Raw genomic sequence first — 26,014 nt, 5'->3', positions numbered from 1 at the left:
CTGTGAGGGGCAGTGACAGTTCCTTCATTAGAGCTCAGGGGCTATGCCCCTCTGAAATTCCTATACATATACATATAAAATATATTAAATAGGTCGATTTATTTAGAGATACAATTGTATCTCTAAATAAATTGATGTATTTAAGTCTGGGCTGTCTGTTTCAGGAGACGGAAGCCGGGCAGTAAATCAACTTTCTTAACAGTGATGCACAACACAGGGCTTTCTTTGCCATTGTGGTTTAGAGTTGTATGCACACTGTAGGCCAGTGATGCAATACGCGTCACGGTTTTGGGCATTGGAGACTTCATCCCTGCGTGATTTCCAGCGTCCATCATTCAAAGACGTAGATCCCACCCTTTCGTCATACGTGAGAGCGAATGCAAGCACGTCTGAGCCGGTGCCTTGTTCTCAGTAATGGTGTTTGCAAGCTAATGCTGTGTTCTGTATATTGTGCTGAGACCGCTCATCATGCTAACCTCCCCCACTGTGACACCTCACAGCCTCGCTGCACATCACTCGCTCCTTTAGAGGTGGAGCTGTGGCATTTGTTCCCTTGTGAAATGGATCCAAATAAGGAGCAGGATTCGCTCTTCGTCCCTTGCGAAGTTGATCCAAATATCGGAGTCAAGACCAAAGCGATAGATATGCGCCTACAGTTACTGTGGAACATGTGCTTACAGTGGCCAGTTCTCTGATGTATGACATTAAAACTGGTCTTGTCTTCATGCCCTTAAGGTAACCCTAATGCCAAAAACATAGATTGACTTGCAAACAATGAATGTTAAAAAAGTCAAGGGAATGCATTTCAGTGATTTAGTTCCTCTCTCATTTCACATGCTTTACTTAATCTCCCATTCCCAAGAGTTATCTATTTTATAATGTTGTTGTTTATCTTTTTTTTTCTGTGCATACTTTAAGGCTTGAGCCATGTCAGGTGCTTATGAGGGGCTTTGATTGAGCGCTCAGGCGCTAAGGCTGAAGCCAAACAAAGTGCATGTCAGTGGGTTGGCCTCTCTGCAGAGCACACAGAACAAGGTTTGTGTATTTCATTTACAACTGAAATTCTGTGAATATGTGTGTGAAGGAGGTACACAGATGTCAACATATTTGCAAGGCAAAAGTAAGAGAAATTACAGTGCTTAAATTTGAGGGAGTGCAGTGCATGTTAGGGGTGGTAAAGTGACAGACATGCGAGGAAGTGCATTCGGGGAAGCCTGAAAAGAGGATGCTGAAGAGGAAAGAGAGGGGGTTGAAGAGGTCCAGATAGGCAAGATATGCAGAGAAAAAGAAGATACATATCTAACATAAAGCACAAATAATTGAAGGCCAAAACTCCTTCCACAGGCCTCGATGCTATTCAATTCACAGTCTCACTATTTCGGAATTTAAACATATTTAATAATCATTATTTATAAGAAATCATTGTTGTTGCTAATTTATCTTAAACAGCTAACACCCAGTGACAAAGCCAATCCTACTGACAGGCTTTAGGTGTATGTCAGTTGTTGTGCCATTCATTTGAATAAAATTACATCTTAAAGAGAAACCAAAATACCGGTCAGGTGGCACACTATGGGAATCACAGACATTTATTTGACATGTTACTTTATAGAGAACATCCACTTTTTTCATCTCAGTTAAAGACCTGTCTGCGCATATTTCTAAATTACTTGTTATAGCCAGCATCTATGGGTGCTTCTCAAAGTCTGGTTAGAGCATATTTTTCCAAAGTTAATGCTGCATGCAGTGCAAAACACTGGGCAAGCATACATTTTAACTTCATCGCTGCGGTGGCTATTCCGCCGCAGCGCTAAGGGGGCGGGGGGGCCGCGCGGCGCATCCATGCTGGTGACGGAACCGCTCTGTCACCAGCCGCGGTTGAGCTGTGCTCCTGACGGAGCGGTTCCGTCATGGCCCCGCCCGCTTAATAGAACGCGCAGCGCAGGCGTGAAATCAGCGCCGCGCAGGCACGTCGGGCGGGCCATGACGGAACCGCTCCGTCATCAGCACAGCACCACCGCGGTTGATGACGGAGCGGTTCCGTCATCAGCACGGAAAGGGTTAAAGAGCTAAAGTTGTCATGCTGAACAATTTACACATTACAGTAACTGTTGAACAAATTAATGCAGGAAGATATGAGGCAGTTTTTAATGTGTTTAATATTTCAAGACTATACATTCCCACTGCTTAATAAGCCTTGCTTTATCGCTACATTCATTTGCTTTAAAATGCACCATTTGCCAATCTTTTTCTTTCATTTTGTTCTCAGGAGAGGGACTCACCAGGTTTGTCCAGTGAACTTTCTCACATCACTCGCTATATAAAAGTAATTCCCAACGTTTATGCTGCTCCACTTTCAAGTGTCACCAGCCACGACTGGTGAGGCGTGAAGCAGGATGTCCACGATGCTGCATTTAATGACAGCAGGGTGGCATCCAAGTGCTCTACTGAATGAGGGGCAGCCGGCCTGGGGATGCACAGCTGGGCAGCTCTAAAGGGATGACAGGAGCATTGTTAGCCCTGGAGTGGTTCCCCGTGCGCGCTTACAGCCTGCCACTTGGGCATTGCTGTGTGAGCTTGCCTGCTGTGCATACAAACTGTGTGAGTGCTACTGGCCTCGAGTCAGGTCTGCACTGTTTTTAGTAAATATAAAATATTGTCACGCAAGCTGCCTGACACATGATCAATTATTTGCATATGGCCATGTCTGAACTGGGGTGGCAGAGTGGGCTAAAGAACGGTGGTGGATTAAACCCAGATCTGTTGACTGGGTGTGAGTGTTTGATTGGTTCAGATGTTCCGCCCATCACCACCCCCTTTTGTGACACATGATAAACAGCACTGATACACATTATTATAATTTAATTTGCGGTCCAAATGATGGACAGCAGAGACTCACAAGAAGAAGTTCAGGCGGTATTAGAGGAAACTATCATCTGAGTCAAGTGACACGTATTCCATCCAATGGCTTGTGGTCATATGGACAGCAACTTTCTAATTGTCCCAGAATGTCTGCCTTTGGACTTGTGTTTGGTTGGTGTCTGGAGGCCAGGTCCCGGTCACTGCAGGCAGTGGCAGGATGCTTCATGTCAATGTCCTGCTTGCCCAGCCCCCAGGAATTGATGCTGCTGTCCGGCGCCGGAGTGAATGTGTTCGACCTCCTGCCTACTCATGCTGCTGCCCAGCCCTCTTCATGGCCATCCCCGGGGGATGTGTCCGGGCTCGGGCTGACGTGACTCTGAGAACAGGTGCTACCCATTTCCAAATTATGTACAAGTAGTTAGCCTGTTTGTGCTTTCATTCCGAATTCAGCGGCAGGTATTCTTATTAAGGTTATTTGTGGTTAAGACCGACATGTTTTTTTACTTATTTTGTGCGCATCACGGCAGATGGGAAATAAAACGTATGTATTTATTTTTAAGAACAGAAAACATGGAAATTAAGTCTTCTTATGAGTGTCTCAACGGATTGGCAACTGTGCTGATTCACCGCATTTGCGAGTTTCACAATTTTGTCCCATTAGTAGCTGTAGATGAATACATTTGCCTGTCATATACATTCGTTAACATATCCATCGCGCTGTGAATTTCATTTTGACTCTGTTGTAAAGCGCATTTAGCTAGGCCCACAGACAAAAACATTTTGATTTTAATTTAGTAAGTATCACTGGTATCTCCTCCTTCCCAACTTAACTTACTTTTGTGTGTTCAGCCTTTCACACTCTGTGCGCCAACTGTTGTGAACGAGTAATTATCATAATTTATTAGCAGGCAGCTGAGATCATCCGCCCTATTTGGTACTTGTCTGACCTCACGGTGCTCTTCTTTTTCTGGTGTTTGCAGCAGTTTAAAGATTTTCTTAGAGCTTCTCCTTGCTCAAATGGGTGACATTTTTGATATTTATATGTGTTCCTCATCTTCATTGCTTGATCTTACTTGTGAGAAAGTGTCACTCATAGTTGTTGAATGTCACTCATAATTGCACTGAAATTATGAAAATGTTACGCATAACCAATCTGAAATATTGGCATCTATGGCAGTATATTTTGTTCTCTTATAGTATTTATAACGCATATGTATCCATGCCCTTTTTGGTGTTTATTTATAGTCTTATGCTACCAGTTCGTTCCTTGAGGAGCGGAGCCAATGGAAAAGACAAAAACAAAAGCCTTGTAACTATTGCATTCCCACCTTACAAAAAAAAATATGTAAAAGCCAATTCTGAAAATAAAAGCCCTTCTATGAATTGGTTTCTATCAAATGGTACATGTTATTAATCCTGCAAATTTTCATTACAAATTTTAGGTGAAATGCTTTCTCAGTAATGGTATCCATGAAATAGTTTTTCTAAAACACCACATTCACCCCAGCAAAACATCCAATTCAATGCCAATGTAGCATTGATAAGGATTTGCAGAATGGAAGTGCATCATTTGGAAAAACTGGCTTCCCACCATCAATCCCAGAGAAACCTGAGATCCAAGAATGCTTCATACCTCTTACAGAGCAAGCCCAAATTATTTAAAATGTGAAGGAAGATCACTCAAAGTCCTGCCCCCCCCTCCAGTGGAATGATCTATACTCATCTTCAAGAGGTCAACTTACCTGCCTCAGGACTTCAATACCTGTGTTTTTGAGGACTCTTTTGTCATATCACTGTCTGTATGGGATAAATCTTAGGGGCAGGAGGCTAATCATCAGGGGCAGGATGCTTATCAACAAATGAATGAATGAATGAGTAGAATTTATAATGCGCAGACAATAACCCGAAGGTATCAAGGCGCCTAACAGAATAACACAGAAAGAGATTCACTACAACGCTACAGGTACGCTTGCGTAAAAAGGTGAGTTTTCAGGGCTCTTTTAAAAGCCTGAAGGGTGGGCAGTGATCTTATTTCCAGGGGGAGGGCATTCCACCACATAGGGGCCAAGGTGGAAAAGGCCCTGCCACCCCATTTTGCTCTCCTGAAACGGGGGGTCGCTAACAGGAGTCTGCCGGAGGACCGTAGATTCCTAGTAGGGGAATAGCGGGACAGGATAGAACCTAGACCAGAGGGACTACTTCTGGCCAGAGCCTTGTATGTCAAGCATACAATCTTGAAATGGATCCGTGCCTCAACAGGGAGCCAATGTAGCAGCTTTCTGGCCGCTGTGGCTGAGGAGCGCTTAGGAAGATCCAGGACAAACCTGGCGGCGGCATTTTGGACTACCTGCAGGCGCTGCAGTAGGCTCTTTTTCAGGCCCGCATACAGCGCATTGCAGTAGTCTATTCTTGAGCCTATAAGGGCAACTGCTAGTTGTTTCCTGGCCTAGAGGGAGAGGTAATTCCTAATCCTTCTTAGGATATGGATAATGCCCCAGCAGGTAGAGATGGTACGACTGACCTGCTTGCTCATGTCAAGGGCAGGGTCTATCATGACCCCCAGGTTTTTGGCGGAAGTGGTGGGGGTGGGACAGGCTCCTAGTGAGTCTGGCCACCAGCTGGAAGACCATATTTCCTCTTTCCCGCCGAACACCATCACCTCTGTCTTCTCTCCATTTAGTTTAAGCGAGTTTGTGATCATCCATTTACCGACCGCCTCCATGCAAGATCTAAAATTGCAGGCAGTCGGGGCGCTAGCATGGGAGAGAGAGACAAGGATCTGGGTGTCGTCTGCATATGAAACTATCTCCATCCCATAAGATCTAATAAGTCTGGCAAGTGGGGTTACATAAATGTTAAATAGGGTCAGGCTTAAAGCCGACCCCTGAGGGACCCCACATTGCACAGGGAGGGATGGAGATGGATACTCCCCCAGCTTCACTCTTTGTACTCGGTGGATGAGAAAAGACGTGAGAAGATCCAGGGCTGCTCCACGCACCCCAATCTCCCTCAGCCGAGTTGTTAGTACTGAGGGAGAGAGGGTATCGAACGCCGCTGTCAGATCTAGGAGGATCAGGAGGGTGGTCTGGCCCTCATCCACCCGTGTGCGTATGTTATTCAACACAATGGTGAGGGCTGACTCAGTGCTGTGATCCCTCCTGAAGCCGTGTTGGGAGAAATCAAGGCATTCCGAGCTTTCAATGAAAGCGGCAAGGTGCGAATTGAGGTACGCCTCTAGCATCTTTGCTGGGGCAGGGAGTAGGGAGATTGGCCGGAAATTTTTTAAGACCGATGGATCCAGGGAGGCCTTTTTTAGGAGGGGTTTTACGACCGCTCTTTTCCACTGAGTGGGAAAGGTCCCGTCTCTCATGGCTCTGTTCATGATGTCCACCAGAGGAGGCAGGAGGGTTTCCCTGCACTGTTTAAGGATCCTTAGGGGACATACATCCAGAGGAGAGCCAGACTTGGTCTTATTAAGTAGACAATCAAGCGTGTCCACGGAGAGGGGGGGAAAGGAGTCTAAGGTACTCGGGAAAGATGATACTGTTGGGGCGGGGTCTATAGGCCCTAGGGTGGGGGGGCCACTCATGAGAGATTTTTGTAGTTCCAGAGCTGAGTATATATCAGATATTTTGGTCTGAAAGAAGGAGGCGATGTTATTGCAGAGCTCTTGGGACGCCATTACAGGATCAGGGGATTGAAGGGTTATGAGGGAATCTACGACCCTAAAGAGCTCCTTGGGGGATGACAGTGAGGCAGTCAGAGTCGTGAAGTGTTCTTGTTTGGCTTTGATGATTTCGGGCTTGTATTTTCTAAGCAAGATCTTATGAGCTTCCTTATCTTTTAGGTTCCATCCTGTATGCCAGAGGCGCTCCTGTCTCCTGACCTCCTGTCTGAGGAGTCTCAGATGTTCAGAGAACCAGGGAGCTGAAGGCCTTTTTCTGGTACGTCGACAGAGTTGTAGGGGGGCTAGTTCATCTAGGGCTTCTGTCAGGGTACTATCAAACTGCGTTGCGGCTGAGGGGGCACTTTCCTCCTGAGAGGGGCACCATTTAGATGCCCACTTGGAGAGGGAGCACTTGGAAATGGCTTTGTAGTTCCTACGAAGTTCCTGTTTGCTCGGTATGTTAGGGGGTAAAGGTGTACTGGGATACCTAAGTAGGAAAGGAACGGCCATATGATCAGACCAAGACAGATGGATGGATTCCTCAATCGATATCCTCTCATCGTTGGTAAAAATGCCGTCGAGCGTATGACCAGCTCGGTGAGTGGTGCCTGTGACCACCTGGTTAAAGCCGCAGGCTGACAAAGTATCCAGCAGTGAAATGGTATCTTTATTGTCGGACCTTTCTAGATGAAAATTAAAATCTCCTAGTATAGTGAAATCTATTCGGCCGAAGAAGGGTTCAAGGACTTGGAACAGCTGTTGTCCAAAATTGGTACGGGGGCCTGGAGGGCGGTATACCAAAATACCATTAAAGAGGGTTCTGTGGCCACTTTTTATAGCAAAAGAGAGGGCCTGAAAGCTGTCTTTGGGGTCCGTGATGGCAACCGAGTGGCAGTGGAGATGGTCCTTATATAGAATGGCGAGTCCTCCACCCACCCGACCAGATCTGTCGTAACGGGACAGGCAATAACCTTCGGGTATTGCTTCGATTAGATCTGGACCAGAGGATTCCTTGGCCCAAGTTTCGGTAATGAAGACCATAGAGGGCTTTCTAAGGGAAACGAATTCTCTAAATATAATATTATATTTGATAAGTGAGCGGGCATTCAAAAGAACACCTCTTTCTGTCTCGAACGAGTTTACCGGATTAGTATTAAATACTTTGGGTCGGAACCTAGGTGGAAAAGGGATAGGACTGGGCGCGTTAAGGGTCCTGCAGCTACAGATGAGTGGGCGTAGCAGGTCTTCAGGGGAGTAGGTGTGCGAGCATATGCGACTCGGGGGTTTGAATGCGAGCAAAGTCTGAAGAGCATATTTCAGATAAGGGGGAATGGAGGTAGCTTGGCCAGACGTCCAGCTGTCCAGCCCGTCCTCAGCACGGACGGGCACAGACGGGCTGGACTCTTTCTGAGACACACATCCTTGAAATATCACCAGGGAAAGTGTCTCTCTCCTATTCGAGGGTCCTCCTGGACCACAATATGAGGACCAATTTACTGTATGGTTGTATTTATTTTATTTTTATTTATTTATACATTTGTAAGACGCAGCAGATGCCCAAAAAGAGTTTCCTGGTGCAGGAGCAGATCCAAAGAATGTTTAGCAATTTATTAGATTACTGGGTGAAAAGCCAAGTCTTCAGGGATTTGCGTAATTGGGCATATACCGTTTAGTTCCAGATTGCAGTGGCAAGTGGATTCCATAGTGAGGGACCAAGGTATGCAAACGATCTGCCTCCCTTCCGAGATAGTTTAATTCTGGGCACAGAGAATTTCCCTTGAGTGGATGAGCGAAGGCAGCGGGTAGGCACATAGGGGCTGACCAGAGATTGCAGATACTGAGGGGCAGCACCTATTTTGATTTTGAACATGTAGCTCAGGGCTTTGAACTTAATTCGGTTCTCCACCCTGTGCCAATGCAGGTCCCGCAGATGACTTGAGACAGAGGTAGCTCAAGGGACCCTGCAAAGTAGTCTTGCAGCAGAGTGCTGCACCATCTGCAGCCAGCGAGTCACCTCCTTGTTGGATCCGAGGTAGAGAACGTTTCCGTAGTCCAGTCTCGAGGTGATAAGAGCCTGGACTACTGTTCTCTGAGTAGATTCAGGCAGCATCCAGATGATCTCTTTTAGCCACTCCAAGATGGTAAAGCAAGTGGCGGTTACCTTGACTCCCTGATGGTGCATAGTAAGCGAATCATTGATGATGTCACCTAAATTGCGGACGTGACTGGAGGGCCGAGGAAGTGCTCCCATCTCACCGAGCCAATGTTGTGGGCCCCAGAGATCTTTGTTTTTACCAAGGATCAGGACCTCGGTTTTCTCTCCTTTGAGCTTAAGGTAGTTTGTCTGCATCCATGATGCAATTTTACCCAAGCCAAGCTGAAGGGGCGATGACCCAGCCATACTCTCCATGGACAGAGAAAAAATAATCTGGGAGTCATCCGCGTAGAAAAACAGGGACTACCCTGCATCTTCCGCAGCATCGGCTAGAGGTCTAACGTTTAAGTTAAAAACTAGAGGGCTAAGGATGGAGCCCTGAGGTACCCCATAGGGTGGAGGATGGATGTCGGAGCAGGCTGTTGGGGAAAAGATCTGAAAAGTGCGATTGGCGAGAAAAGAAATAAGCCAATTTAAGGCTGAGCCACGGATGCCTAGAGATCTTCACGTTTTTACGATAACGATGTGAGATACCAAGTCGAATGCTGTGCTCAAGTCTAGCAAAATGAGGGCGACCGTATCACCAGCGTCCAGATGATGATGCAGCCTTTCCGTTAACCCCAGTAAAGTTGTCTCTGTAAAGAAACCAGCTCTGAAGCCAGATTGTGATGGGTAGAGGAGCTTTTTGGTTTCGACAAAGTTGGAGAGCTGATATTGGATGTGTTTCTCCCAGATTTTTTAAAAGGCCAGCAGCAAAGAGATAGGCCGATAGTTGGAGGGTAGATCGGGGTCGGCGTTGGCCTTTTTTAGGAGAGGGATCACCATGGCGTGCTTCCAGTCAGGTGGAACTGTGGCTTCCTGTAGGGAGGCATTTAAAAGGTTCATAATAGCAAGCCAAGAGATGGTGACTCAAGCTGCTTGAGCACAGAGATATAGGCAAAGACAATGGTTCTGTCGGATGTACTAGACAATTCCTTAGATGAATTATGAATCTAGATACTTTCCATAAAATTTTATGATAAACATTTCAATATAAAAGAACACACCACGCAAACGTAGCTTCAAAAGATTTTTCTTATTATCGATATCTTGCATGTATCAATCAAATGCAAAAAGCGGCTGTCAAAGACAGAAGTGACATATAATCACATATGAGGTGAAATTGTTTTAAGTGGCTAAAGGTGACAAGTGATGATCTTGCTGTACAAGGGAAAGTGAAAAAACACATTTATATACAAAGACATAAAATTATCATCAGTCCATTTTTATGATAGTCACAACAATGCAGAACTTTTTTCTTGTTTAAAGAGTTGTGGCTTACCCTTGCACCCCAAAACCCACAGTGTCCTCTGAGGGGCAAGTCAGACCCGCTATTCTCAATGGTTCCCCTGGCAGGTAGAGCACCAGGCTGTTTGTTGGGGGTTCCTGCCCCTCCCCACAGAGGGTCCCTAAGCAGGATGGAAGGTCTGAACTCAGCCCCTGTGTCTCTGACCACCACAACTTGCGGGGCAACCACCAGGTCCTCTTCAAGTCAGCCGCTTCCCTGCGCTCTCTCCTTCCCTGCGCTCTCTCCTTCCTTCCCTGCGCTTTCTCCTTCCTTCCCTGCGCTCTCTCTTCCTTCCCTCTCTCCTTCCTTCCTTCCCTCTCTCCTTCCTTCCCTCTCTCCTTCCTTCCCTCTCTCCTTCCTTCCCTCTCCCTTTCTTCCCTCTCCCTTCCCTCTCTCCTTCCCTTCCCTCTCTCTCTCTCTCCTTTGCGCTCTCTCTCTCTCTCTCCTTCACACTCTCTCTCTCACTCTCTCTCTCTCTCTCTCTCTCTCTCCTTCGCTCTCTCTCTCTCCTTTGCTCTCTCTCTCTCCTTCGCTCTCTCTCTCTCTCTCCTTCGCTCTCTCTCTCTTTCTCTCTCTCTCTCTTTCGCTCTCTCTCCCTCTCTCTCTCTCTCCCCTTCGCTCTCTCTCTCTCTCCCCTTCGCTCTCTCTCTCTCCCCTTTGCTCTCTCTCTCCCCTTCGCTCTCTCTCTCTCCCCTTCGCTCTCTCTCTCTCCCCTTCGCTCTCTCTCTCCCCTTCGCTCTCTCTCTCCCCTTCGCTCTCTCTCTCTCCCCCTTCGCTCTCTCTCTCTCCCCTTTGCTCTCCCTCTCTCTCCCCTTCGCTCTCTCTCTCTCTCTCCCCTTCGCTCTCTCTCTCCCCTTCGCTCTCTCTCTCTCGCTCCCCTTCGCTCTCTCTCTCTCTCTCCCCTTCGCTCTCTCTCTCTCTCCCCTTCGCTCTCTCTCCCCTTCGCTCTCTCTCCCCTTCGCTCTCTCTCTCGCTCTCCCCTTCGCTCTCTCTCTCTCTCCTTCGGGCTCTCTCTCTCCTTCGCGCTCTCTCTCTCTCTCCTTCGCGCTCTCTCTCTCTTCTTCGCTCTCCTTCACTCTCTCTCTCTCCCTCTCCCCTTCGCTCTCTCTCTCTCCCCTTCGCTCTCTCTCTCTCTCCCCTTTGCTCTCGCTCTCTCTCCCCGTCGCTCTCTCTCTCCTTCACGCTCTCTCTCTCTCCTTCGCTCTCTCTCTCTCTCCTTTGCTCTCCTTGCTCTCTCTCTCTCTCTCCTTCGCTCTCTCTCTCCCTCTCCTTCGCTCTCTCTCTCCCTCTCCTTCGCTCTCTCTCTCTCCTTCGCTCTCTCTCTCTCTCCCTCTCTCCTTCGCTCTCTCTCTCCCTCTCCTTTGCTCTCTCTCTCCTTCGCTCTCTCCTTCGCTCTGGCAAAACACTTATAAGGTCCCAGAGGGGAGACCTTTTGGCTATGCCAATGCTTTTGCTTTATGTATTTGACATTGTAATGCCTTTTGTTTTATTTATAAAGCCATTACACAATTAACGTACAATACTACTAGCAAAGCTAATCTCTTTAGCTTAATAAAAGGTGAAACCTATTGCATTTTTAATGCTTGCCCTTTCATGTTGGGGGTGCCCGTGGGCAGAGGGTAGTGCTACAGCGGGGCTCCAGAAATCATTTCTAATCATTACTCACCATTACCCTGAAACCGTTAAATACACAACCATTCGTCAATGGGGCCCATAACACTGTACGTTTACTCATGTACACTTATACTTGGCTTCAAGGCTTTTGGTGAATCACACTGGAGAAATGCTGTAATATTTGGTGGAGTGTCTAAAACCTATTTAAATCAGTTATTATTTACACCTATATATTATTACACTTTACCATGGTTTTATTCAAACATTTAATTATTCAGACGCACCACCATAGTGACAATGGAGCTGCTAGAAAGAAAATTAGGCGTAGGAAAATCACAAGACCAGCTTTTAAAATTCCATTTTCCCAATTTTATTAAAAGCAAAACTTTATTATGTCTGACATTTATGCATTAATAAATTCTTTATTCAGTAAAATCTTAATTTTTATTTAAAAAATGATCATTTTATTTAGAGCTCAGGAAAAATCGCTTATTTTAGAAATCAGTTAAAGTTTAGCAAAGAACAGATAATTCCAAATTCATTCTCTCCTAACATCCCTAACTAACACCCTCATCTTATCCTTCAATCCTGCAAAGCAAACAAATAAATCATAAGAGTCTTACATCCAGGAATCGGTCATCAGTCGGGCAGCACTTCCAGTCGAAATCGAAAAAGCGACCCCTTCTAGACAAAACCAGGGGTTTTTATACCTTAATTCCCTAACTTAATCTATCTAAAAAGTAACTATCACTACTTATTCAAACTCTGATTGGACAAATTTGGGGGGTGAGCATCATCTCACCATTATAACATCATTTTCTCGTTGGTTCAGCAGAAAAATAAAGGGTCTTTGTTTTAGGACAGTCCATAGCTTAGCTATTTCCTTAAGTTGAAACATCGCCTCCCATTCCCACGATCACAACATTCAAGCGTCCATGTTTGGCACCCATCCTAGGTTCCGGGCCAAGGCAGCCTTGAACCTCCTCGAGCACAGGCATTTCACTCTGACTTGCAGGTTTTGGCGCGCCTGCGCTGTCCAGCTCTTGCTCACTGTTTACCCGAGCGTCCATTTTTTTATCTAGGCCTCAGAAGCCACTTTTGGAACTATCATAGAAACAAACACAAATTCATGTTAAATATTGAATTTAAACCCATTCTGTTTACCTCCCACCATACTAATGTTTCCCATTAGTTGTTACCTAGCAAATAAGCCATACAAATGCGTTTTATACTTACATAATCGACCACTTCTTAGCACAAAAACGTGTACAATAAGCACATTTAGTCTGCGTTTGTTTATATTTAAGCTGCGCATGAATTCACAACACAATAACAACACATATTAATTAATTATATGGCAACATGCAAAATATGTATAATAAAATGTGTTCATCTTATTCTATGGTCGATTAATTTCACAAAACACCTCTAGTAAATGTTATCGTTATGGGACATTGACTTCAAGAGGGGTACACAAAATGTTGCTCCATCAGTAGCAGGCATCTGACTCTCTATGCATCTGTGGGAATAGGTAACTTGATTTCCCGTCACAAACCCCAGTGTGAAAGTTCACTTATTGATAGTTCTTCTATTTCTCTCATAATGCCTCTACTTTGCTATTACTATTTGTCCTGAGCAGCAAGACCTAAGCATACACTCTGGCTCTCCAAAAATAAAGTTGATTATTAGGTAATTTCCTCAATGGCCTTCAGTGCATGCCCAAACACTTCTTTGTAGTCCAAAATCTAGGCAAATTAGAAAGAAATTGCACCAGGTCAGTGTACTTTTTGGGGTGTTTTTCTCCAATTAAATCTGTTAATCAGTTTGATATGCTTTGTATTTTACCTCTGAAACTTAAACCACACAAACTAATTCCTGATTTTTATATCTAGCAGGACATAATCATGGTTTCATTCAACGTCCTGTTTTTCACTTGCGATCATTCTGTGTGTGTTCTAAAAGATGGTGACTTCCTGCTTTTGGACAATCCCGGGGAAGTTCTTTGTAATTGGCTGGTCGAAAATCTAGATGAAGCTGGTCGGACAATCACCGAAGAGAGAGATTTTAAAGCTATGATTCTGTTCCAATCATCTGGTTAGCACACTAAGTAAACCTTTATAATAAGTTTGCAACTGCAGGATAATGGTACAAATTACCAACCTGTTTCAGTAAAAACCTAGATTTGTGATTAATTAATCCAATAATGGACAGTAAAAATGAACATGCATGTCCTCACATATGCCTTGGATTGCTCTCCAGAGACAAATGTAACACTTATGAAAAGGGCTGAAACGTTTAGCTTGTGGCACTACTATAAGGCAGCCATTTTTGGTTAAACTATTTTATTTAGGCAACTTTTTTCAGGAGGTTCAAGTTCAGTCTTACAATGTGTACTGTCTATTAAGGAAAACTTACTTACTTGGTTATGGATAGATTGTACATTTGTTCTTTATTATCAATACCTCTTTATTTATATATAATGGCTAGAGTGTGAAGCTATATTGCAAGTGGTCAATGTGTTCTTATCTGTTTTGAAGTTTATATGTAAATATATTTTTTTTCTCTTGCTTTTTTTTAGTGAAGAAACAGTGTCTAATGATTTAGGATATTTTTCAAGAGATAATTGCAAGCTATTCTGGCACAACAGAGGGTCTAAAACAGGTGTTACTTCAAAGGGCACTGGAGGAAAAGCAGATGTTAATGGACTGTGGCAATCGGGGAAGCGCTTGTAGACTTAAGAGGGTGTTCCGCGAACTACAAGAGGAAGAAATTGCAGAGAAAAGATGCAAGGACAAAAAAGCCAAGCAGAGTGGACTGGATTATATAAGAGTTGGTAACAAATCTCATGCTGAAAGCACAACTTCCCAGCCTGGTGATGCAAGTTCGCAGATGAATTCTCAGAAACTTGAAAACCTGGCCCTTTTAGCAGAGATGGCTAGTGTCCTTCATCAAAAATCCACAACTAAAAATGACGCATCAGACCGTGAAAATGAACTTGTCTTGGAGTCCCCGCTTAAATCCAAATATCAAGGACAAAAACATGCCTCTCTTTCACCACGTAAATGATAAGGAAAAGTTGCCTTCATCGGATTTTGTTTAGTGCAATTAGATTCTCAAATTTTAATAAGAAATGAATTTTAGGCCTGTATTATTCTGACCCTAGCTAAACAATAGCATAACAATTCACAACTTTTACCATAAATATAAATTGAATGAAGCAAAATAGCACAGAAACCGGTGTATATAAAAAAGTATTCACTTTATGAATTTGAAAAGGGTACTGAAAATGTATATATACAATGTAACAAGAAGGAAAATCATATACAATTAAATAACACCTTCACTGTAACATTTTGTATCACTTTTCCTCTTTAGGAATAAAAATGCACAAATTAATAGAAGAAAAAGCGTAGGTCGACGTTTCGGTCTCTATCTTTCCAATTCAGAGACCATCTTCAGGACAATACAGATATACAAAAGTTGACCCCTATAACAGTAGAAACAAAATAATTACTGTTCTGATATTTATCCATAATATTTCAGTGATAAAAATTTCAATGATAAAAACAACCGGCGAAACTGTGCATAACAAAGAGTTAATAGAAAGGTGCCAAGTGGTCTAAGCATTTCTTGCTATCATATATTCCATAAATTTAATTTGATAGACATGTGAAACAGATTTTCTTTAATGCTAAAGGATTTCTTTAATGAAACAAAAGAGAAAATTTCTTTAATGAAACAAAAGGGAAAGACTACCTGAGGAGAGAAAAAGCAACCGTATTTTGAAATGTCATACAGGTTTGTTTCCACGAGGATAATCGGGTCTGAAACCATTAAAAGAGCCATATTATGCATAATTATTATGTCAAGACTGGTTTCTGAGAAGAAAAAAAATTTGAATATATGCGAGCGTCATCTCCTGTTATCCAATAGGGAAACAAGGAAAGCTGGGCTATTGGTTTGCCAGCAATTGATTATTTAGCAAAACCTCGCAAATCAAAGTAAAGGTTTCATTACCTAGGTCCTACGGTTAAACAAATTTAGGTGTATGCAAGCGTCATCTCCTATTTTTATACTTAAGTACAAGGAAAGCGGCAAAGTTAGTCTGCTCGAGATTAATTATTTAACAAAACCTAGCGTATCTAAACAGCGGTTTTATTATAAAAGTATTTCATATACTTTCAGTTGACAGCATGTCTGTTATAAGTCTGTCTCCCCCATGATATTTAATGAGAGATTGTTGTTATAGAACCTATCATTTTCACATGGAATGGTCTCCATTTTTTTATATAAGCATAACAGCGTTTATGTAGTTTTGAAGTATCTAATCGCATGGTTAGTCAGAAACAAATGCATAAATATGTCACCTGTCTGAATCGAGGAATCAGTGTTTATTTCTTATTTTCTTCACTGAACGTTAAAACAACGATTTAAATACCAATGAAGTGGAGTTCTGCATAATCAATGAAAGAAAAGAAAAAGAAAAGAGACGTGGTTCTTTTATACTTTTACTCCCATCATTATAATGACTGCATAAATGGGTCTAAGAAATCCTGTATTACCTTAGTCACTCCGTACAGCGACACGCGTATTTTCTAACGTCTCTCATTGATTTTTTCTTTATGGAACAAATACAACAGGTCGATCTATGTATTTCAATCGGACGACCTGAAATAGAGGAATGGTTTTAAACAACCATAATCTAGGACAGAGTGAAGACAGTTTAAATTTAAATCTAGATAGGTCATATTATATGCGTCTCAACATACCTTCAAAAAGGACCGAAGCCACAAGCAACTCACGCAACAGCAACTCATGCAGAGTTACAATGTTACTAGCCAGCTGCCTTATATATGTTTGGAGCGCGAAAGATGACTTACGCGTAATGGCGGCCATCTTAAACTAGTCAATATGAATACCGTATCCTTGATTATAGATACAATGCAGACTGCACAATGTATTCGATCTTGTTGCAGAATGCGAAAAGGGTATAATTTTCAATGGTTTCAGGTCCGAGAAATCCTGATAATAGTGGTACATACAGATAGTTGTTTGCACATTGTCAAAACCATGTTAGATTGTCAGACTTGGCGCAAAGATCTCAACAACAAACAACTTTATTGACAAAATAACTTTACACTCAGTATTATCTGGGCGCAAATATATTCACAGAGTGACATTATTCTTTGGATTCATCATTGGATACATATGATCAACAAAATTAACACATGGCAGCCTATCATGTATATCAAAAATTAGAAATTAAAGTCATTATATATATGATAGCAACATATATCATGCATAACATATTTATAAAACAGAATGTTGTAAATAAATCGTGCAGTGTCATGTCTATTGCTTTATTCTTTAGTACACAGACAGTATATAAAACAAATAACTACATGTTGTTTTATACAACTTATACTGAACATGACTTAAAGGACAAATATGCAAAAGAGAAGCACCACTTTTAAATTTCTAATGTAAACAAGATAGAGTGTGCCACTCAGTAGAGGTATTTAAACCTCGATCTATCGTATCCGCCCTGCAGATCAATCTACCTTCCCTCAGGGTCAGATTTTTATCGACGTTGTTCTGTCTTTTAGTGGGTTTCAGCACCTCAATCACCCACCAAGTCATGTCATTCTCAGTATGGCCCAAACGTGGATAATGTTCCACGAGTGGTGCATTCTCTTTTTTGCATCGGATCCTACACTGGTGCTGCAGAATCCGTTTCTTAATAGGTTGGATCGTTTTTCCTATATAATACAGGTTGCAAGGGCATTTAATACAATATACCACATTGGTGGTATTGTAGTTTGAAAAAGATTTGTTAGTAAGTTTCATATCATTGATTTTACATGTTTTAGTCATTACTGTTGTATTATATACCCTGTACGCATTGCACTTGTAATGCCCAATGAGTGGGACCAGTTGACGCATATTATCCACTGTATCTCTATTGCCACTATTGTCATAAGCATGGACCAGCCGGTCCTGCAGATTGGTGCCTCTTTTAAAGGCAAACAACGTTTTGTTACAAACTCAGGGGTAGCTTGAAGTAACTTCCAATGTTTTAGCACGATTCTTTTGATGTTATTCGTGTGTGTCCCGAATGTAGATATACATACTAATTTTGGTTCCTTGGGTCGATCCCTGACTGTCAATAGTAAGACAAACTTAGATTAAGGGGTTATCCAGCTAAATTGCTTAAGAGGAACATAAAACGTGCCTGGTATAATGACCGGGACTCACTATTGACAGTCAGGGATCGACCCAAAGAACCAGAATTAGTATGTATATCTACATTTGGGACACACACGAATAACATCAAAAGAATCGTGCTAAAACATTGGAAGTTACTTCAAGCTATCCCTGAGTTTGTAACAAAACCGTTGTTTGCCTTTAAAAGAGGCACCAATCTGCAGGACCGGCTGGTCCATGCTTATGACAATAGTGGCAATAGAGATACAGTGGATAATATGCGTCAACTGGTCCCGCTCATTGGACATTACAAGTGCAATGCATGCAGGGCATGTAATACAACAGTAATGACTAAAACATGTAAAATCAATGATATGAAACTTACTAACAAATCTTTTTCAAACTGCAATACCACCAATGTGGTATATTGTATTAAATGCCCTTGCAACCTGTATTATATAGAGAAAATGATCCAACCTATTGAGAAACGGATTCTGCAGCACCAGTCTAGGATCCGATGCAAAAAAGAGAATACACCACTCGTGGAACATTATCTACGTTTGGGCCATACTGAGAATGACATGACTTGGTGGGTGATTGAGGTGCTGAAACCCACTAAACGACAGAACAACGTCGATAAAAATCTGACCCTGAGGGAAGGTAGATTGATCTGCAGGGCGGATACGATAGATCGAGGTTTAAATATCTCTACTGAGTGGCACAATCTAGCTTGTTTACATTAGAAATTTAAAAGTGGTGCTTCTCTTTTGCATATTTGTCCTTTAAGTCATGTTCAGACTGCACGTTGTATTCAATCTTGTTGCAGAATGCAAATTATTGTATAAAACAACATGTAGCTATTTGTTTTATATACTGTCTGTGTACTAAAGAATAAAGCAATAGACATGACACAGCACGATTTATTTACAACATTCTGTTTTATAAATATGTTATGCATGATATATTTTGCTATCATATATATCATGTTTTTAATTTCTAATTATTGATATACATGATAGGCTGCCATGTGTTAATTTTGCTGATCATTTGTATCCAATGATAAATCCAAAGAATAATGTCACTCTGTGAATACATTTGCGCATAGATAATACTGAGTGTAAAGTTATTTTGTCAATAAAGTTGTTTATTGTTGAGATCTTTGCGCCAAGTCTGACAATCTAACATGGTTTTGACAATGTGCAAACAACTATCTGTATGTACCACTATTATCAGGATTTCTCGGACCTGAAACCATTGAAAATTATACCCTTTTCGCATTCTGCAACAAGATCGAATACATCGTGCAGTCTACATTGTATCTATAATAAAGGATACGGTATTCATATTCACTAGTTTAAGATGGCCGCCATTACGCGTAAGTGCTCTTTCGCGCTCCAAACATATATAAGGCAGCCGGCTAGTAACATTGTAACTCTGCATGAATTGCTGCTGCGTGAGTTGCTTGTGGCTTCGGTCCTTTTTGAAGGTATGTTGAGACGCATATAATATGACCTATCTAGATTTAAATTTAAACTGTCGTCACTCTGTCCTAGATGATGGTTGTTTAAAACCATTCCTCTATTTCAGGTCGTCCGATTGAAATACGTAGATTGACCTGTTGCATTTGTTCCATAAAGAAAAAATCAATGAGAGACGTTAGAAAATACACGTGTCGCTGTACGGAGTGACTAAGGTGATACAGGATTTCTTAGACCCATTTATGCAGTAATTATAATGATGGTAGTAAATGTATAAAAGAACCACGTCTCTTTTCTTTTTCTTTTCTTTCATTGATTATGCAAAACTCCACTTCATTGATATTTAAATCATTGTTTTAACGTTCAGTGAAGAAAATAAGAAATAAACACTGATTCGTCGATTCAGACTGGTGACATATTTATGCATTTGTTTCTGACTAACCAAGATTAGATACTTCAAAACTACATAAACGCTGTTATGCTTATATAAAAAAAATGGAGCCCATTCCATGTGAAAGTGATAGGTTCTATAACAACAATCTTTCATTAAATATCATGGGGGAGACAGACTTATAACAGACATGCTGTCAACTGAAAGTATATGTAATACTTTTATAATAAAACCGCTGTTTAGATACGCTAGGTTTTGTTAAATAATTAATCACGAGCAGACTAACTTCGCCGCTTTCCTTGTACTTAAGTATAAAAATAGGAGATGACGCTTGCATACACCTAAATTTTTTTTAACCTTAGGACCTAGGTAATGAAACCTTTACTTTGATTTGCGAGGTTTTGCTAAATAATCAATTGCTGGTAAACCAATAGCCCAGCTTTCCTTGTTTCCCTATACGATAACAGGAGATGACGCTCGTATATATTCAAATTTGTTTTCTTCTCAGAAACCAGTCTTGACATAATAATTATGCATAATATGGCTCTTTTAATGGTGTCAGATCCGATTATCCTCGTGGAAACAAACCTGTATGACATTTCGAAATACCGTTGCTTTTTCTCTCCTCAGGTAGTCTTTCCCTTTGGTTCATTAAAGAAATTCTCTCTTTTGTTTCATTAAAGAAATCCTTTAGCATTAAAGAAAATCTGTTTCACAAGTCTATTGAATTAAATGTATGGAATACATGATAGCAAGAAATGCTTAGACCACTTGGCACCTTTCTATTAACTCTTTGTTATGCACAGTTTCGCCGGTTGTTTTTATCATTGAAATTTTTATCACTGAAATATTATGGATAAATATCAGAACAGTAATTATTTTGTTTCTACTGTTATAGGGGTCAACTTTTGTATATCTGTATTGTCCTGAAGATGGTCTCTGAATTCGAAAGATAGAGACCGAAACGTCGACCTACGCTTTTTCCTCTATTAATTTGTGCATTTTTATTCCTAAAGAGGAAAAGTGATACAAAATGTTACAGTGAAGGTGATATTTAATTGTATATGATTTTCCTTCTTGTTACATTGTATATATACATTTTCAGTACCCTTTCCAAATTCATAAAGTGAATACTTTTTTATCTACACCGGTTTCTGTGCTATTTTGCTTCATTCAATTTATATTTATGGTAAAAGTTGTGAATTGTTATGCTATTGTTTAGCTAGGGTCAGAATAATACAGGCCTAAAATTCATTTCTTATTAAAATTTGAGAATCTAATTGCACTTAAACAAAATCCCTTGAAGGCAACTTTTCCTTATCATTTACATAGCCCAAGCCCTCAAGGGTATACTGGGTTTCCCACTTTGTGTACAATCCCTTTCACCACGGCACCAGTTGATACCCAAAAAACTATTGCCTACACAAGAGCAGGCTGTTGTGAGGAAAGAAGTAACACCTACTAGACCCTGCAAACAAGATCCCAAAATGATGGTACACCTGGCACCACATATTTTGACGTCACAAGATTTTGTGGCTCACGGTCACACAGCCTGGCCTACTGTGACTTTCCATCTGCAACAACAGCTGTGGATGTGAACCATACCACTTGCCATGATGACCCGTTTGCAAGCAACGAAAACTTTGATCAGAATGTAAGCAGAGATAAAGGAGTGCTGCCATTATACACATTTGCATATTGCCAAGTCTGTATGCCAGCCTTTTTTCATTGGTTAACAGAATATGCCTTTGGGTGCCAAAACCACAACTTCTACCTGTTATCTCTGCGAAAAGCCTAGATACTTATTAATACATAGAATTAATATGGTGCATTCATTTCCTCAATAATATGGCACATATACCTACCTGTTGAAATATGAATAACCAAATCGAAAACTGTTTGACATGGTCAGTGTAAATGAGGGTCTAATGATTTCTTTTCTTTCCCCCCCCTCAGGACAGTGAAGAATCCTTTCATTTGATGACGGAGGAAAGTCCATCACTCAACACTGGGGTAATGTTTTGTTTGTTGTTTTTTTGTTTTTTTAGGTACATAGGAAATTGTATTTTAACCTGTATGGTCTAATTATGATTTGCTTTCTCTCTAAGTAAATGGTATATAACTCCTTGGCCATAATTTATCACAATGAAAGCTATTCTGTTGGCCTCGGTTCCTGTCTGAATGAGGAGTGTGTACAGTTACGAGCTGAAATCGAACACTTAAAAGGTGCGTGCTTGATATTCTACCTTCCCATGTAAACTGCAACAAATTCACATTAATCTTTTTTCCACCGAAACACATGCATTGCCAAAAGGTATGCTCGTTATGTCAATATTGTATTATCTGCTGCCTTTAACAACTGTTTTTGATTATAGCACAGTTGCAAGGCACTTGCAATAGGGAGTTGGCTTTAGAGTATTTGAAAGCTGCGATGTCTGCTTTGACCAATTCAAGCAACTTAACAGATACAGCAGCATCAAAGATATGCAGTCAATCATTCACTGTACAAAAGGTACTTATTTTCTTTGCCACTCTTTTAGCACAGTTAAAGTGTATATAGGGCAAACCTTGTAGATTTCCTGCATGAGGACTTTGAAATCTTTCTGCATGCAATGTTTTTAAATATGGCTGCTTCATACTGTTGGAGGGAATCTAGCAAATCTTACATTGTTAGCCATGTATAGATGACAAATCAAAAAAACACTCTCCTATATATATTTTTTAATATGTAACCTAACATGATGGCAAATAGTTAATAGTTGTGTTATTTTGCAGACTGCAATATTTGCTAGATTCCCTCCAACAGTATAAAGCAGCCATATTTAAAAACATTGCATGCAGAAAGATTTCAAAGTCCTCATGCAGGAAATCTACAAGGTTTGCCCTATATACACTTTAACTGTGCTAAAAGAGTGGCAAAGAAAATAAGTACCTTTTGTACAGTGAATGATTGACTGCATATTTTTGATGCTGCTGTATCTGTTAAGTTGCTTGAATTGGTCAAAGCAGACATCGCAGCTTGCAAATACTCTAAAGCCAACTCCCTATTGCAAGTGCCTTGCAACTGTGCTATAATCAAAAACAGGGGTTAAAGGCAGCAGATAATACAATATTCACATAACGAGCATACTTTTTGGCAATGCATGTGTTTCGGTGGAAAAAAGATTAATGTGAATTTGTTGCAGTTTACATGGGAAGGTAGAATATCAAGCACGCACCTTTTAAGTGTTCGATTTCAGCTCGTAACTGTACACACTGCTCATTCAGACAGGAACCGAGGCCAACAGAATAGCTTTCATTGTGATTAATTATGGCCAAGGAGTTATATACCATTTCCTTAGAGAGAAAGCAAATCATAATTAGACTGATATGCAGCAGTTGGTGAAGGACTCAAATGATCCTTCACTGTTCAAAGATGTTCTCGTTCCAAAGCGGAAATTGCACAAGCTCTTGGAGGAAGCCAAGGCAGCTCGGGACAGTGCACGTTTTCTTCTCAATGGTATCAGCGAAATACTTTTTTTCTCCAAAAGAACTTGCATCTGCCAAAGGTGTAACGAAGGCTCGTGCTGGAACAGCTGTCCTTGATGAGGAGAAGGTCGATGCATTATTTGGTAAGATATTACAAATGTTCAAAGTAACATTCATTCGATCTTGGATTGCGAAAATTCATTATTATACATGGTGTTAAAGGTTTGCATGTGTGGTCTGGTATCATATAATGGTAAGATGACTCAATCATTACTCAACAGATGTCTGCAAAAGAGCAAGAGGAGCAATGGGGGTCTTGTAATTTATTAACAATTTGTGCTGAGTTTGTGCTTCAAATCGGGCACAAAGCCGTGAGTTGTGATTTTATTTCTAAATCTGTGGTCCAGGTGAGGGGCTCAAACTGGATGAATGGGTGATAGCAAACTGAACTTATAAAATACTGTGCTTGCAGCTTTTATTTAGCCACATGTGCCTCTTTGACCAACTGCCCTTAATGTTACACTTATGAATCCTTGTAACCCTAACAATATCTCATCTGGCACTCTATATGAAATAATGGAACAAACTTTTTAAAGGCAGCTCAGCCCTATTAAAATCTAAAAAATAGTCGTGGTAACATGATACTAATGTATGTTATTTTATTTTTCCAGAGTTTATGAAGTCTGTGTGCAGTACCAACGGCTGGCCATCACTGGACTACAGAAGTATGAGAAGGAAGCTGGCGATAAAGATTTGCAATGCTAGGAGAGGATTAAAGAAAACTCCGAATCTAGAATCAAACGACTAAGTTGCTGGTGTCCGTTAAGCAATTTGTTCTGGTTGCAGTAGACTGGCCTTTTTTCCTTCCTTTTTTTCCTGGACTTTTTTCTGGATTTTTCCTCTTGTTCGGTGTCCTGGCCCCCATGTGGCGAAATATGTGCTTTCGATAAATAAAATGACATGTTGACACATACCTTTTGAACATTTTTCATTTCACCACTGTTTGGTTTAGTCTTTTGCCACTGGTCACCATGTCAAACAGCTTCAGATAATGCTCTGTACCTCAAAATAAGGCAAGTCCCAGTGAGTCAGGAGTATGGGAGTAGCAGCACACGTAAACAGTAGCGGCACATATAGGGAGTGCTGTGAGGAGGGGAAGGGTAGCAAACATGGACATACGCGGAACGGAGGAATGTAATTACTTTCCTTTGTTCTGTCGTATGTCCGTGTTTGCTACCCTGCCCCTCTCCGCCCGTGCCACCGCCCTGTTGCACGCCCTATGCAAGCCCCTACTGGTTGTTACGCTTATCTGAATGCAAAGTATAACATTCTTGCAGACCACTACTTTTGTATGAAGGTGCTTGTGGTATTTCTGCAGCAGAAACCGAGCTAAAATTGCATTTTTCAGATTTATTTTAAACCGGTATCTACCTCTCACTGCATAATTAAAAATTAATCTTTCCAAAGCAGGAGAAAATTAATCTGTTTATTAGGACCAGATTTAGAGAAGTTTTGTGTTTGGTTTGCTTGTTTTATAATGCAGACCTGAATCAAAATCCTTTTCAGGATTTACAAATCGAAGCAAATTGGTATTTGGTACAACACTCATCCAAAATGGGAAAGGCTCCACGTTTGTCTAGATATAGTATTTTTGGGGTACCAGAACGGTACCCTTCCAGTACAAAACCCTGGCACGAATCTCAGACAACATTGCATTTTAGTGCAGTGGTGTTAGAGAGAGGGATAGACATGCCACTTCCCTGCTCTCTCCCTGTTATGCAACACAGCCAATTAGGGTGCTGGACTGCGTTCAGTGGCAGTTTTATAAATCTGTGCCTTACTTTATAACTCGTGGCATTTCAAACTATTCTTGGTATTGTGTAAAAAAGGCATATTACATCACAGTGGCCTGTTTTTGACAGGAAAGTACATCTAACAGGTGGTCTGCCAAATGTTTTCCTACCAGCAAATCCATAGTCCTAAACTAGTAGGGGATACTGGCAGTCGGGTAACATGCTCCTAACATGGAATTGTCAAGGTGTAATCCAACTGTAATGATTTATTAATGATTCTAAATTATTAATTAGATCATCTGGGAGTAATCCACTCTTAGCCTTCAGTTGGTTTAAAATTGTCCAAGAGTATTTAAAGTAATCCATTTTTGAGTTGGCATTAAGTCATCCTAGAGTATTCAACACTCATACTGAAGCTGTCATAGGATCATCCAGGAATAATCCACACTCATCCAGAAATTGTCACGGGATCATTCCAGAGTAATCCACTTCCATCCTGGAGAGGTTATAGGATCATCCTGGAATAATTGACAGTCATCCTTAAATTAGCTAGAACCCATCCTGGAGTAATTCTCACTCATCCTGAAGTTGTCAATTAGTATTCGTGGAGTTGTAAAAGGTAATCACTCCCTGCCAGTAGAAGTCATCAGAACACCATCCTACGGTAGTTTTTGTGATGAGTCTAGGTTTGTCATCACATTTAAATATTTTGTCCTACAGGCATACTTCAGGATGGCTTGGGATGACTTCCCCAGATAATTGCAGGAATCGCCTGACTGTAATCATCAGATGAGTCCAGAATGACTCCAGGATGATCTTCCTTTTTGACCTGGGTACGCAGCGCATTGCTTGTCTTCCTTTTCTACTGCTAGTGAATTAACGCGCTGACATTCTACAGAGGCATTTGTGGTAACTTCCCTTGAATTTTGCATTCATTTCCGTTATTAAAGGGTGAAGTTTGGACACTGTTTTGCTCTTATTCAGTGAACAATTCCCTTTATATGACACTTATTGTTCAGCTTCAAGATGTCTACTCAACATTACAATCTAGCTCC

The 26,014-nt window shown here is 41.4% G+C and overlaps 1 pseudogene; it reads left to right on the top strand.

The window, feature by feature from the left end:
- Positions 1-13,529: 13,529 nt before the first annotated feature.
- Positions 13,530-23,992, top strand: LOC144824534 (uncharacterized; annotated as a pseudogene).
- The last annotated feature ends 2,022 nt before the right edge of the window (positions 23,993-26,014 follow it).

This window comes from Lissotriton helveticus, chromosome 3_1 (assembly GCF_964261635.1).
Source record: "Lissotriton helveticus chromosome 3_1, aLisHel1.1, whole genome shotgun sequence".
NCBI lineage: Eukaryota > Metazoa > Chordata > Amphibia > Caudata > Salamandridae > Lissotriton > Lissotriton helveticus.
Note: the sequence above shows the minus strand (reverse complement) of the source record. Positions and strands in the feature narration are given on the sequence as shown.